The sequence below is a fragment of the Pseudophryne corroboree genome, chromosome 3, assembly GCF_028390025.1.
Source record: "Pseudophryne corroboree isolate aPseCor3 chromosome 3, aPseCor3.hap2, whole genome shotgun sequence".
NCBI lineage: Eukaryota > Metazoa > Chordata > Amphibia > Anura > Myobatrachidae > Pseudophryne > Pseudophryne corroboree.
The window spans coordinates 139,665,186-139,677,412 of NC_086446.1; the positions used below are offsets into that span (position 1 = coordinate 139,665,186).

General features: G+C 50.0%; 15 non-coding genes and 1 pseudogene across 15 annotated transcripts; all 16 read right to left on the reverse strand.

Annotated features, from left to right (window-relative positions):
* Nucleotides 1-3,182: 3,182 nt before the first annotated feature.
* LOC134899530 (U1 spliceosomal RNA) lies at nucleotides 3,183-3,345 on the reverse strand. Its single transcript, XR_010173202.1, has one exon. It is a non-coding gene; the product is annotated as a U1 spliceosomal RNA (small nuclear RNA).
* Nucleotides 3,346-3,497: 152 nt separating this feature from the next.
* On the reverse strand, nucleotides 3,498-3,661 carry LOC134898826 (U1 spliceosomal RNA). Its single transcript, XR_010172517.1, has one exon. It is a non-coding gene; the product is annotated as a U1 spliceosomal RNA (small nuclear RNA).
* Nucleotides 3,662-4,332: 671 nt separating this feature from the next.
* LOC134899360 (U1 spliceosomal RNA) lies at nucleotides 4,333-4,495 on the reverse strand. Its single transcript, XR_010173039.1, has one exon. It is a non-coding gene; the product is annotated as a U1 spliceosomal RNA (small nuclear RNA).
* Nucleotides 4,496-4,647: 152 nt separating this feature from the next.
* On the reverse strand, nucleotides 4,648-4,811 carry LOC134898997 (U1 spliceosomal RNA). Its single transcript, XR_010172685.1, has one exon. It is a non-coding gene; the product is annotated as a U1 spliceosomal RNA (small nuclear RNA).
* A 671-nt stretch (nucleotides 4,812-5,482) lies between these two features.
* On the reverse strand, nucleotides 5,483-5,645 carry LOC134899211 (U1 spliceosomal RNA). Its single transcript, XR_010172891.1, has one exon. It is a non-coding gene; the product is annotated as a U1 spliceosomal RNA (small nuclear RNA).
* Nucleotides 5,646-5,797: 152 nt separating this feature from the next.
* On the reverse strand, nucleotides 5,798-5,961 carry LOC134898873 (U1 spliceosomal RNA). Its single transcript, XR_010172561.1, has one exon. It is a non-coding gene; the product is annotated as a U1 spliceosomal RNA (small nuclear RNA).
* Nucleotides 5,962-6,632: 671 nt separating this feature from the next.
* Nucleotides 6,633-6,795, reverse strand: LOC134899494 (U1 spliceosomal RNA). The gene has a single exon (XR_010173166.1). It is a non-coding gene; the product is annotated as a U1 spliceosomal RNA (small nuclear RNA).
* A 152-nt stretch (nucleotides 6,796-6,947) lies between these two features.
* On the reverse strand, nucleotides 6,948-7,111 carry LOC134899061 (U1 spliceosomal RNA). The gene has a single exon (XR_010172747.1). It is a non-coding gene; the product is annotated as a U1 spliceosomal RNA (small nuclear RNA).
* A 671-nt stretch (nucleotides 7,112-7,782) lies between these two features.
* Nucleotides 7,783-7,945, reverse strand: LOC134899231 (U1 spliceosomal RNA). The gene has a single exon (XR_010172912.1). It is a non-coding gene; the product is annotated as a U1 spliceosomal RNA (small nuclear RNA).
* A 152-nt stretch (nucleotides 7,946-8,097) lies between these two features.
* Nucleotides 8,098-8,261, reverse strand: LOC134898717 (U1 spliceosomal RNA). Its single transcript, XR_010172408.1, has one exon. It is a non-coding gene; the product is annotated as a U1 spliceosomal RNA (small nuclear RNA).
* A 671-nt stretch (nucleotides 8,262-8,932) lies between these two features.
* LOC134899639 (U1 spliceosomal RNA) lies at nucleotides 8,933-9,095 on the reverse strand. Its single transcript, XR_010173290.1, has one exon. It is a non-coding gene; the product is annotated as a U1 spliceosomal RNA (small nuclear RNA).
* Nucleotides 9,096-9,247: 152 nt separating this feature from the next.
* On the reverse strand, nucleotides 9,248-9,411 carry LOC134898719 (U1 spliceosomal RNA). The gene has a single exon (XR_010172410.1). It is a non-coding gene; the product is annotated as a U1 spliceosomal RNA (small nuclear RNA).
* Nucleotides 9,412-10,082: 671 nt separating this feature from the next.
* LOC134899452 (U1 spliceosomal RNA) lies at nucleotides 10,083-10,245 on the reverse strand. The gene has a single exon (XR_010173130.1). It is a non-coding gene; the product is annotated as a U1 spliceosomal RNA (small nuclear RNA).
* A 152-nt stretch (nucleotides 10,246-10,397) lies between these two features.
* LOC134898720 (U1 spliceosomal RNA) lies at nucleotides 10,398-10,561 on the reverse strand. The gene has a single exon (XR_010172411.1). It is a non-coding gene; the product is annotated as a U1 spliceosomal RNA (small nuclear RNA).
* A 693-nt stretch (nucleotides 10,562-11,254) lies between these two features.
* LOC134899554 (U1 spliceosomal RNA) lies at nucleotides 11,255-11,396 on the reverse strand (annotated as a pseudogene).
* Nucleotides 11,397-11,548: 152 nt separating this feature from the next.
* On the reverse strand, nucleotides 11,549-11,712 carry LOC134898782 (U1 spliceosomal RNA). The gene has a single exon (XR_010172472.1). It is a non-coding gene; the product is annotated as a U1 spliceosomal RNA (small nuclear RNA).
* Between the last annotated feature and the right edge of the window lie 515 nt (nucleotides 11,713-12,227).

Here is a 12,227-nt window from a genome sequence, read left to right on the forward strand (position 1 = left end):
AGCATCTCTTATATGCCCCAGGGTCAATAAAATAGTATCCTTATCTAGGGTATCCATCCCCTCAGATAAGGTATCCGTCCATGCCGCTACAGCACTACACACCCAGGCCGACGCAATTGCCGGTCTGAGTAAGGTACCTGAATGTGTATAAATGGACTTCAGGGTAATCTCCTGTTTGCGGTCAGCAGACTCTTTGAGGGTAGCCGTATACTGGGACGGGAGGGCTACCTTCTTGGATAAGCGTGTTAATGCTTTGTCCACCCTAGGGGAGGATTCCCATCGTAACCTATCCATTGATAGGAAAGGATACGCCATAAGAATCCTTTTGGAAATCTGCAGTCTTTTATCTGGAGATTCCCAAGCTTTTTCACATAACTCGTTCAGCTCGTGTGACCCCCTCAAAGGTTACCTCAGGCTTTTTTCCCTTGTACATATGTACCCTCTTGTCAGGGACAGGGGATTCCTCTCTGATGTGCAAAACATCTTTTATTGCCATAATCACATATCGAATGGATTTTGCCAATTTTGGCTGTAACTTTGCATCATCGTAATCGACACTGGAGTCAGAATCCGTGTCGGTATCTGTGTCAACAATCTGGGATAGTGGGCGCTTATGAGACCCTGACAGTCCCTGCAACATAGGATCAGGCATGGGTTGAGACCCTGACTGTCCCAAAGCTTCAGCCTTGTCTAATCTTTTGTGCAATGAGTTTACACTAGCATTTAAAACATTCCACATATCCATCCAATCAGCTGTCGGTGGAGACACCACATTCATTTGCTCCTGCTCCTCTCTAATATAGCCTTCTTCCTCAGACATGTCGACACACGTGTACCGACACACCACACACACAGGGAATGCTTTTTCTGAAGACAGTTTCCCCACAAGGCCCTTTGGAGAGACAGAGAGAGAGTATGCCAGCACACACCCCAGCGCTATATAACCCAGGAATACACAGTAACTTAATGTTTGCCCAGTAGTACTGCTGTATGTAATTTGCGCCGAATTATGTGCCCCCCCCCCCTCTTTTCAACTCTCTTGTCTACTATGGTATAAGCAGGGGAGAGTCCGGGGAGCTTCCTCTCAGCGGTGCTGTGAAGAAAAAATGGCGCTGGTGAGTGCTGAGGGAGAAGCCCCGCACCCTCGGCGGCGGGCTTCTGTCCCGCTTAAACTGTAAAATTGGTGGGGGCTCATACATATATATAGTGCCCAGCTGTATATGTGTTATATTTTTGCCAAAAAGAGGTTATATTGCTGCCCAGGTGCCCCCCCCCCCCCCCTGCGCCCTGCACCCTGCAGTGACTGGAGTGTGTGAGCTGTATGGGAGCAATGGCGCACAGCTGCAGTGCTGTGCGTTACTTCAGTGAAGATCATGAAGTCTTCTGCCACCTCTGAAGTCTTCTTTTCTTCTCATACTCACCCGGCTTCTATCCTCCGGCTCTGCAAGGGGGACGGAGGCGCGGCTCTGGGACGGACGGCGATGGTGAGATCCTGCGTACCAATCCCTCTGGAGCTAATGGTGTCCAGTAGCCTAAGAAGCAGGACCTTGCAACTCAGAGTAGGGCTGCTTCTCTCCCCTCAGTCCCTCGATGAGGGAATCTGTTGCCAGCAGTGCTCCCTGAAAATTAAAAACCTAACAAAATACTTTCTGTCAGAAAGCTCAGGAGAGCTCCTGAAAGCATCCAGTCTCCACTGGGCACAGTATCAAACTGAGGTCTGGAGGAGGGGCATAGAGGGAGGAGCCAGTGTACACCAAGAACTAAAGTCTTTCTTAAAGTACCCATGTCTCCTGCGGAGCCTGTCTATCCCCATGGTCCTTACGGAGTCCCCAGCATCCTCTAGGACGTTAGAGAAAATAGGATTTTAATACCTACCGGTAAATCCTTTTCTCTTAGTCCGTAGAGGATGCTGGGCACCCGTCCCAGTGCGTACTGTGTCTGCAGTTATTAAATGGCCCTTAACTCCAGAATATTTATGTGGAGACAACTTTCCTGACTTGACCATCTTCCTTGGATGTTTTCCCCTGTGTGACTGCTCCCCAGCCTCGGAGGGTTGCATCCGTGGTCCCTAGGATCCAGTCCTGGATCCCGAACCATCGCCCCTCTAGGAGGTGAGAACTGTGCAGCCACCAATGGAGTGAGATTCTGGTCTTGGAAGACAGGATTATCCTCCGGTGCATGTGTAGGTGGGATCCGGACCACTTGTCCAACAGGTCCCACTGGAACACTCTGGCATGGAACCTGCCAAACTGAATGGCCTCGTAGGCCGCAACCATCTTTCCAAGCAACAGAATGCATTGATGGATTAACACTCTTGCTGGTTTTAGAATTTGTTTGACCAGACTCTGGATCTCCATAGCCTTTCCACTGGAAGAAAGCCTCTTCTGTGTCCAGTATGACTCCCAAAAACAACAACCGCGTCATTGGGACCAACTGCGATTTTGAATAGAACCTCACCCTGGGAGAACAATCTTCATGACCATGGTATCTCCTATGCAAAATAAGTATGATTTGGGATAGGGCTGGGGAGGGCCGCTGCTCAGGCACATCTCTGTCAAGTAAAGGAGATTCAACTGAGGCAGCACAAGGGAACTCACATCTGGGGACAACAACTGCAGGGAGAACACATATTTTCAGATGAACATGGGAGGGCAGAAGGCTGCCTAATACTGAAGCACCCCCAAACAACAAACCAAATGCAACAACTAGTGCAAGCATTCCTGGGGGAAGGCCTGCAGCAGATGGATTTGCATATGGTTGTGTCATCCAAGTAGTGGGTCAAAGTTGGCTTCAACCCTCGTCTGCATATGAAAAGAGAAAAGGGGCGTGCAGGGCATGGCGGCCTTTTGCGGCGCTTGGATGACCCCTAGTTCACATTAAACACCCCCACCCTCCTTCGGTGTGGGGCTCATGTTGGCAATGCCCCAGCCCCTGAAGCATTCAAGCTGATTTCTTGCAGCAGCTTGGCACTGTAACAGCTCCAGAGCTGCTCTGTAAGGCAAGTAAAAGGGTGTGGGCCCTGCAGCACTACCTGTAGTTCGCATTGTGCGTTGGAAGGCACAAAGTAAGCAGACAGGAGGAGAAGTCAGGATAGTGCACAAGGGTATAGAAGGGAGGGGCTCAAAAAAAAAGAAGTGGAAACAGACAGCAAACTAGGCTGGAGAGAGACCTGAGACAAAGAGATCTGAATTATATGAAAGCCGACCAGTGGAAAAACAAATTATGCAGTCAAGTGTCCCACATTTGGGGAAATCGCAGTAGCAGCACACCCAGAGTGCAATGGGTGAGCCTTGCCCTGGGAGAAGCACCTTCCTGATCATAGTATCTCACCTGGCAGGTAAGTAGGAGTTGGGCTAGAGCTGGGGAGGGTCGCTGCTCGGGCACCCCCCTGTCAAGTGAAGGAGATCCAACTGAGGCAGCACAAGGGAACTCTCGAAAGAAGAACAAGGCTAGAGGAAGATCTGAGACAAAGAAATCTGACTTTTACCAGAGCTGACCAGAGGAAAGCACAAACACAGTCCCCCACTACCACAAATAATGCAGTCGAGTTTCCCACATTTGGGGAAATCACAGGGGTCAGCATACCCAGAATGCAATGAATGAACCTCACCCTGGGAGAAGAATCTTCATGACCATGGTATCTCCTATGCAAAATAAGTATGATTTGGGATAGGGCTGGGGAGGGCCGCTGCTCAGGCATATCTCTGTCAAGTAAAGGAGATTCAACTGAGGCAGCACAAGGGAACTCTCATCTGGGGACAACAACTGCTGGGAGAACACATATTTTCAGATGAACATGGGAGGGCAGAAGGCTGCCTAATACTAAAGCACCCCCAAACAACAAACCAAATGCAACAACTAGTACAAGCATTCCTGGGGGAAGGTTTGCAGAAGACGCATTTGCATACAGTGATGTCATCCAAGCAGTGGGACAAAGTTGGCTGGAACCCTCATCTGCATATGAAAAGAGAAAAGGGGTATGCAGGGCATGGCGGCCTTTTGCGGCGCTTGGATGACCCTTAGTTCGCATTAAATACCCCCACCCTCCTTTGGTGTGGGGCTCATGTTGGCAATGCCCCTGCCCCTGAAGCATTCAAGCTGATTTCTTGCAGCAGCTTGGCACTGTAACAGCTCCAGAGCTGCTCTGTAAGGCAAGTAAAAGGGTGTGGGCCCTGCAGCACTACCTGTAGTTCGCATTGTGTGTTGGAAGGCACAAAGTAAGCAGACGGGAGAAGTCAGGATAGTGCGCAAGGGCATAGAAGGGAGCGGCTCAAGAAAAGAGAAGTGGAAACAGACAGCAAACTAGGCTGGAGAGAAACCTGAGAAAAAGAGATCTGAATTATACGAGAGCCGACCAGGGGAAACACAAATTATGCAGTCAAGTGTCCCACATTTGGGGAAATCGCAGGAGCAGCACACCCAGAGTGCAATGGGTGAGCCTTGCCCTGGGAGAAGCACATTCATGATCATAGTATCTCACCTGGCAGGTAAGTAGGAGTTGGGCTAGAGCTGGGGAGGGTCGCTGCTCAAGCACCCCCCTGTCAAGTGAAGGAGATCCAACTGAGGCAGCACAAAGGAACTCTCGAAAGAAGAATAAGGCTAGAGGAAGAAATGAGACAAAGAAATCTGACTTTTACCAGAGCTGACCAGAGGAAAGCACAAACACAGTTCCCCACTACCACAAATAATGCAGTCAAGTTTCCCACATTTGGGGAAATCACAGGGGTCAGCATACCTAGAATGCAATGAATGAACCTCACCCTGGGAGAACAATCTTCATGACCATGGTATCTCCTATGCAAAATAAGTATGATTTGGGATAGGGCTGGGGAGGGCCGCTGCTCAGGCACATCTCTGTCAAGTAAAGGAGATTCAACTGAGGCAGCACAAGGGAACTCTCATCTGGGGACAACAACTGCAGGGAGAACACATATTTTCAGATGAACATGGGAGGGCAGAAGGCTGCCTAATACTGAAGCACCCCCAAACAACAAACCAAATGCAACAACTAGTGCAAGCATTCCTGGGGGAAGGCCTGCAGCAGATTGATTTGCATATGGTTATGTCATCCAAGCAGTGGGTCAAAGTTGGCTTCAACCCTCGTCTGCATATGAAAAGAGAAAAGGGGCGTGCAGGGCATGGCGGCCTTTTGCGGCGCTTGGATGACCCCTAGTTCGTATTAAACACCTCCACCCTACTTCGGTGTGGGGCTCATGTTGGCTATGCCCCAGCCCCTTAAGCATTCAAGCTGATTTCTTGCAGCAGCTGGGCACTGTAACAGCTCCAGAGCTGCTTTGTAAGGCAAGTAAAAGGGTGTGGGCCCTGCAGGACTACCTGTAGTTTGCATTGTGCATTGGAAGGCACAAAGTAAGCAGACGGGAGAAGTCAGGATAGTGCGCAAGGGCATAGAAGGGAGCGGCTCAAGAAAAGAGAAGTGGAAACAGACAGCAAACTAGGCTGGTGAGAGACCTGAGACAAAGAGATCTGAATTATACGAGAGCCGACCAAGGGAAACAAAAATTATGCAGTCAAGTTTCCCACATTTGGGTAAATCGCAGGAGCAGCACACCCAGAGTGCAATGGGTGAGCCTTGCCCTGGGAGAAGCACCTTCATGATCATAGTATCTCACCTGGCAGGTAAGTAGGAGTTGGGCTAGTGCTGGGGAGGGTCGCTGCTCGGGCACCCCCCTGTCAAGTGAAGGAGATCCAACTGAGGCAGCGCAAGGGAACGCTCGAAAGAAGAACAAGGCTAGAGGAAGATCTGAGACAAAGAAATCTGACTTTTACCAGAGCTGACCAGAGGAAAGCACAAACACAGTCCCCCACTACCACAAATAATGCAGTCGAGTTTCCCACATTTGGGGAAATCACAGGGGTCAGCATACATAGAATGCAATGAATGAACCTCACCCTGGGAGAACAATCTTCATGACCATGGTATCTCCTATGCAAAATAAGTATGATTTGGGATAGGGCTGGGGAGGGCCGCTGCTCAGGCACATCTCTGTCAAGTAAAGGAGATTCAACTGAGGCAGCACAAGGGAACTCTCATCTGGGGACAACAACTGCAGGGAGAACACATATTTTCAGATGAACATGGGAGGGCAGAAGGCTGCCTAATACTGAAGCACCCCCAAACAACAAACCAAATGCAACAACTAGTACAAGCATTCCTGGGGGAAGGCCTGCAGCAGATGGATTTGCATATGGTGATGTCATCCAAGCAGTGGGTCAAAGTTGGCTTCAACCCTCGTCTGCATATGAAAAGAGAAAAGGGGTGTGCAGGGCATGGCGGCCTTTTGCGGCGCTTGGATGACCCCTAGTTCGCATTAAACACCTCCACCCTCCTTCGGTGTGGGGCTCATGAGTGCTATGCCCCAGCCCCTTAAGCATTCAAGCTGATTTCTTGCAGCAGCTGGGCACTGTAACAGCTCCAGAGCTCCTCTGTAAGGCAAGTAAAAGGGTGTGGGCCCTGCAGCACTACCTGTAGTTCGCATTGTGCGTTGGAATGCACAAAGTAAGCAGACGGGAAAAGTCAGGATAGTGCGCAAGGGCATAGAAGGGAGCGGCTCAAGAAAAGAGAAGTGGAAACAGACAGCAAACTAGGCTGGAGAGAGACCTGAGACAAAGAGATCTGAATTATACGAGAGCCGACCAGGGGAAACACAAATTATGCAGTCAAGTGTCCCACATTTGGGGAAATCGCAGGAGCAACACACCCAGAGTGCAATGGGTAAGCCTTGCCCTGGGAGAAGCACCTTCATGATCATAGTATCTCACTTGGCAGGTAAGTAGGAGTTGGGCTAGAGCTGGGGAGGGTCGCTGCTCGGGCACCCCCCTGTCAAGTGAAGGAGATCCAACTGAGACAGCACAAGAGAACTCTCAAAAGAAGAACAAGGCTAGAGGAAGATCTGAGGCAAAGAAATCTGACTTTTACCAGAGCTGACCAGAGAAAAGCACAAACACAGTCCCCCACTACCACAAATAATGCAGTCGAGTTTCCCACATTTGGGGAAATCACAGGGGTCAGCATACCCAGAATGCAATGAATGAACCTCACCCTGGGAGAACAATCTTCATGACCATGGTATCTATTATGCAAAATAAGTATGATTTGGGATAGGGCTGGGGAGGGCCGCTGCTCAGGCATATCTCTGTCAAGTAAAGGAGATTCAACTGAGGCAGCACAAGGGAACTCTCATCTGGGGACAACAACTGCAGGGAGAACACATATTTTCAGATGAACATGGGAGGGCAGAAGGCTGCGTAATACTGAAGCACCCCCAAACAACAAACCAAATGCAACAACTAGTGCAAGCATTCCTGGGGGAGGGCCTGCAGCAGATGGATTTGCATATGGTGATGTCATCCAAGCAGTGGGTCAAAGTTGGCTTCAACCCTCGTCTGCATATGAAAAGAGAAAAGGGGCGTGCAGGGCATGGCGGCCTTTTGCGGCGCTTGGATGACCCCTAGTTCACATTAAACACCTCCACCCTCCTTCGGTGTGGGGCTCATGTTGGCTATGCCCCAGCCCCTTAAGCATTCAAGCTGATTTCTTGCAGCAGCTGGGCACTGTAACAGCTCCAGAGCTGCTTTGTAAGGCAAGTAAAAGGGTGTGGGCCCTGCAGCACTACCTGTAGTTTGCATTGTGCATTGGAAGGCACAAAGTAAGCAGACGGGAGACGTCAGGATAGTGCGCAAGGGCATAGAAGGGAGCGGCTCAAGAAAAGAGAAGTGGAAACAGACAGCAAACTAGGCTGGAGAGAGACCTGAGACAAAGAGATCTGAATTATACGAGAGCCGACCAAGGGAAACAAAAATTATGCAGTCAAGTTTCCCACATTTGGGGAAATCGCAGGAGCAGCACACCCAGAGTGCAATGGGTGAGCTTTGCCCTGGGAGAAGCACCTTCATGATCATAGTATCTCACCTGGCAGGTAAGTAGGAGTTGGGCTAGAGCTGGGGAGGGTCACTGCTCGGGCACCCCCCTGTCAAGTGAAGGAGATCCAACTGAGGCAGCGCAAGGGAACTCTCGAAAGAAGAACAAGGCTAGAGGAAGATCTGAGACAAAGAAATCTGACTTTTACCAGAGCTGACCAGAGGAAAGCACAAACACAGTCCCCCACTACCACAAATAATGCAGTCGAGTTTCCCACATTTGGGGAAATCACAGGGGTCAGCATACCCAGAATGCAATGAATGAACCTCACCCTGGGAGAACAATCTTCATGACCATGGTATCTCCTATGCAAAATAAGTATGATTTGGGATAGGGCTGGGGAGGGCCGCTGCTCAGGCACATCTCTGTCAAGTAAAGGAGATTCAACTGAGGCAGCACAAGGGAACTCTCATCTGGGGACAACAACTGCAGGGAGAACACATATTTTCAGATGAACATGGGAGGGCAGAAGGCTGCCTAATACTGAAGCACCCCCAAACAACAAACCAAATGCAACAACTAGTGCAAGCATTCCTGGGGGAAGGCCTGCAGCAGATGGATTTGCATATGGTTCTGTCATCCAAGCAGTGGGTCAAAGTTGGCTTCAACCCTCGTCTGCATATGAAAAGAGAAAAGGGGCGTGCAGGGCATGGCGGCCTTTTGCGGCGCTTGGATGACCCCTAGTTCGCATTAAACACCTCCACCCTCCTTCGGTGTGGGGCTCATGTTGGCTATGCCCCAGCCCCTTAAGCATTCAAGCTGATTTCTTGCAGCAGCTGGGCACTGTAACAGCTCCAGAGCTGCTCTGTAAGGCAAGTAAAAGGGTGTGGGCCCTGCAGCACTACCTGTAGTTCGCATTGTGCGTTGGAATGCACAAAGTAAGCAGACGGGAGAAGTCAGGATAGTGCGCAAGGGCATAGAAGGGAGCGGCTCAAGAAAAGAGAAGTGGAAACAGACAGCAAACTAGGCTGGAGAGAGACCTGAGACAAAGAGATCTGAATTATACGAGAGCCGACCAGGGGAAACACAAATTATGCAGTCAAGTGTCCCACATTTGGGGAAATCGCAGGAGCAACACACCCAGAGAGCAATGGGTGAGCCTTGCCCTGGGAGAAGCACCTTCATGATCATAGTATTTAACCTGGCAGGTAAGTAGGAGTTGGGCTAGAACTGGGGAGGGTCGCTGCTCGGGCACCCCCCTGTCAAGTGAAGGAGATCCAACTGAGACAGCACAAGAGAACTCTCAAAAGAAGAACAAGGCTAGAGGAATATCTGAGACAAAGAAATCTGACTTTTACCAGAGCTGACCAGAGGAAAGCACAAACACAGTCCCCCACTACCACAAATAATGCAGTCGAGTTTCCCACATTTGGGGAAATCACAGGGGTCAGCATACCCAGAATGCAATGAATGAACCTCACCCTGGGAGAACAATCTTCATGACCATGGTATCTCCTATGCAAAATAAGTATGATTTGGGATAGGGCTGGGGAGGGCCGCTGCTCAGGCACATCTCTGTCAAGTAAAGGAGATTCAACTGAGGCAGCACAAGGGAACTCTCATCTGGGGACAACAACTGCAGGGAGAACACATATTTTCAGATGAACATGGGAGGGCAGAAGGCTGCCTAATACTGAAGCACCCCCAAACAACAAACCAAATGCAACAACTAGTACAAGCATTCCTGGGGGAAGGTCTGCAGAAGACGCATTTGCATACAGTGATGTCATCCAAGCAGTGGGCCAAAGTTGGCTGGAACCCTCATCTGCATATGAAAAGAGAAAAGGGGTATGCAGGGCATGGCGGCCTTTTGCGGCGCTTGGATGACCCTTAGTTCGCATTAAACACCCCCACCCTCCTTCGGTGTGGGGCTCATGTTGGCTATGCCCCAGCCCCTTAAGCATTCAAGCTGATTTCTTGCAGCAGCTGGGCACTGTAACAGCTCCAGAGCTGCTTTGTAAGGCAAGTAAAAGGGTGTGGGCCCTGCAGCACTACCTGTAGTTTGCATTGTGCATTGGAAGGCACAAAGTAAGCAGACGGGAAAAGTCAGGATAATGCGCAAGGGCATAGAAGGGAGCGGCTCAAGAAAAGAGAAGTGGAAACAGACAGCAAACTAGGCTGGAGAGAGACCTGAGACAAAGAGATCTGAATTATACAAGAGTCGACCAAGGGAAACAAAAATTATGCAGTCATGTTTCCCACATTTGGGGAAATCGCAGGAGCAGCACACCCAGAGTGCAATGGGTGAGCCTTGCCCTGGGAGAAGCACCTTCATGATCATAGTATCTCACCTGGCATGTAAGTAGGAGTTGGGCTAGAGCTGGGGAGGGTCGCTGCTCGGGCACCCCCATGTCAAGTGAAGGAGATCCAACTGAGGCAGCGCAAGGGAACTCTCGAAAGAAGAACAAGGCTAGAGGAAGATCTGAGACAAAGAAATCTGACTTTTACCAGAGCTGACCAGAGGAAAGCACAAACACAGTCCCCCACTACCACAAATAATGCAGTCGAGTTTCCCACATTTGGGGAAATCACAGGGGTCAGCATACCCAGAATGCAATGAATGAACCTCACCCTGGGAGAACAATCTTCATGACCATGGTATCTCCTATGCAAAATAAGTATGATTTGGGATAGGGCTGGGGAGGGCCGCTGCTCAGGAACATCTCTGTCAAGTAAAGGAGATTCAACTGAGGCAGCACAAGGGAACTCTCATCTGGGGACAACAACTGCAGGGAGAACACATATTTTCAGATGAACATGGGAGGGCAGAAGGCTGCCTAATACTGAAGCACCCCCAAACAACAAACCAAATGCAACAACTAGTACAAGCATTCCTGGGGGAAGGCCTGCAGCAGATGGATTTGCATATGGTGATGTCATCCAAGCAGTGGGTCAAAGTTGGCTTCAACCCTCGTCTGCATATGAAAAGAGAAAAGGGGTGTGCAGGGCATGGCGGCCTTTTGCGGCGCTTGGATGACCCCTAGTTCGCATTAAACACCTCCACCCTCCTTCGGTGTGGGGCTCATGAGTGCTATGCCCCAGCCCCTTAAGCATTCAAGCTGATTTCTTGCAGCAGCTTGGGCACTGTAACAGCTCCAGAGCTCCTCTGTAAGGCAAGTAAAAGGGTGTGGGCCCTGCAGCACTACCTGTAGTTCGCATTGTGCGTTGGAATGCACAAAGTAAGCAGACGGGAGAAGTCAGGATAGTGCGCAAGGGCATAGAAGGGAGCGGCTCAAGAAAAGAGAAGTGGAAACAGACAGCAAACTAGGCTGGAGAGAGACCTGAGACAAAGAGATCTGAATTATCTCAGAGCCGACCAGGGGAAACACAAATTATGCAGTCAAGTGTCCCACATTTGGGGAAATCGCAGGAGCAACACACCCAGAGTGCAATGGGTAAGCCTTGCCCTGGGAGAAGCACCTTCATGATCATAGTATCTCACTTGGCAGGTAAGTAGGAGTTGGGCTAGAGCTGGGGAGGGTCGCTGCTCGGGCACCCCCCTGTCAAGTGAAGGAGATCCAACTGAGACAGCACAAGAGAACTCTCAAAAGAAGAACAAGGCTAGAGGAAGATCTGAGGCAAAGAAATCTGACTTTTACCAGAGCTGACCAGAGAAAAGCACAAACACAGTCCCCCACTACCACAAATAATGCAGTCGAGTTTCCCACATTTGGGGAAATCACAGGGGTCAGCATACCCAGAATGCAATGAATGAACCTCACCCTGGGAGAACAATCTTCATGACCATGGTATCTCCTATGCAAAATAAGTATGATTTGGGATAGGGCTGGGGAGGGCCGCTGCTCAGGCACATCTCTGTCAAGTAAAGGAGATTCAACTGAGGCAGCACAAGGGAACTCTCATCTGGGGACAACAACTGCAGGGAGAACACATATTTTCAGATGAACATGGGAGGGCAGAAGGCTGCCTAATACTGAAGCACCCCCAAACAACAAACCAAATGCAACAACTAGTACAAGCATTCCTGGGGGAAGGCCTGCAGCAGATGGATTTGCATATGGTGATGTCATCCAAGCAGTGGGCCAAAGTTGGCTGGAACCCTCATCTGCACATGAAAAGAGAAAAGGGGTATGCAGGGCATGGCGGCCTTTTGCATTGTGCGTTGGAATGCACAAAGTAAGCAGACGAGAGAAGTCAGGATAGTGCGCAAGGGCATAGAAGGGAGCGGCTCAAGAAAAGAGAAGTGGAAACAGACAGCAAACTAGGCTGGAGAGAGACCTGAGACAAAGAGATCTGAATTATACGAGAGCCGACCAAGTTCAATCCC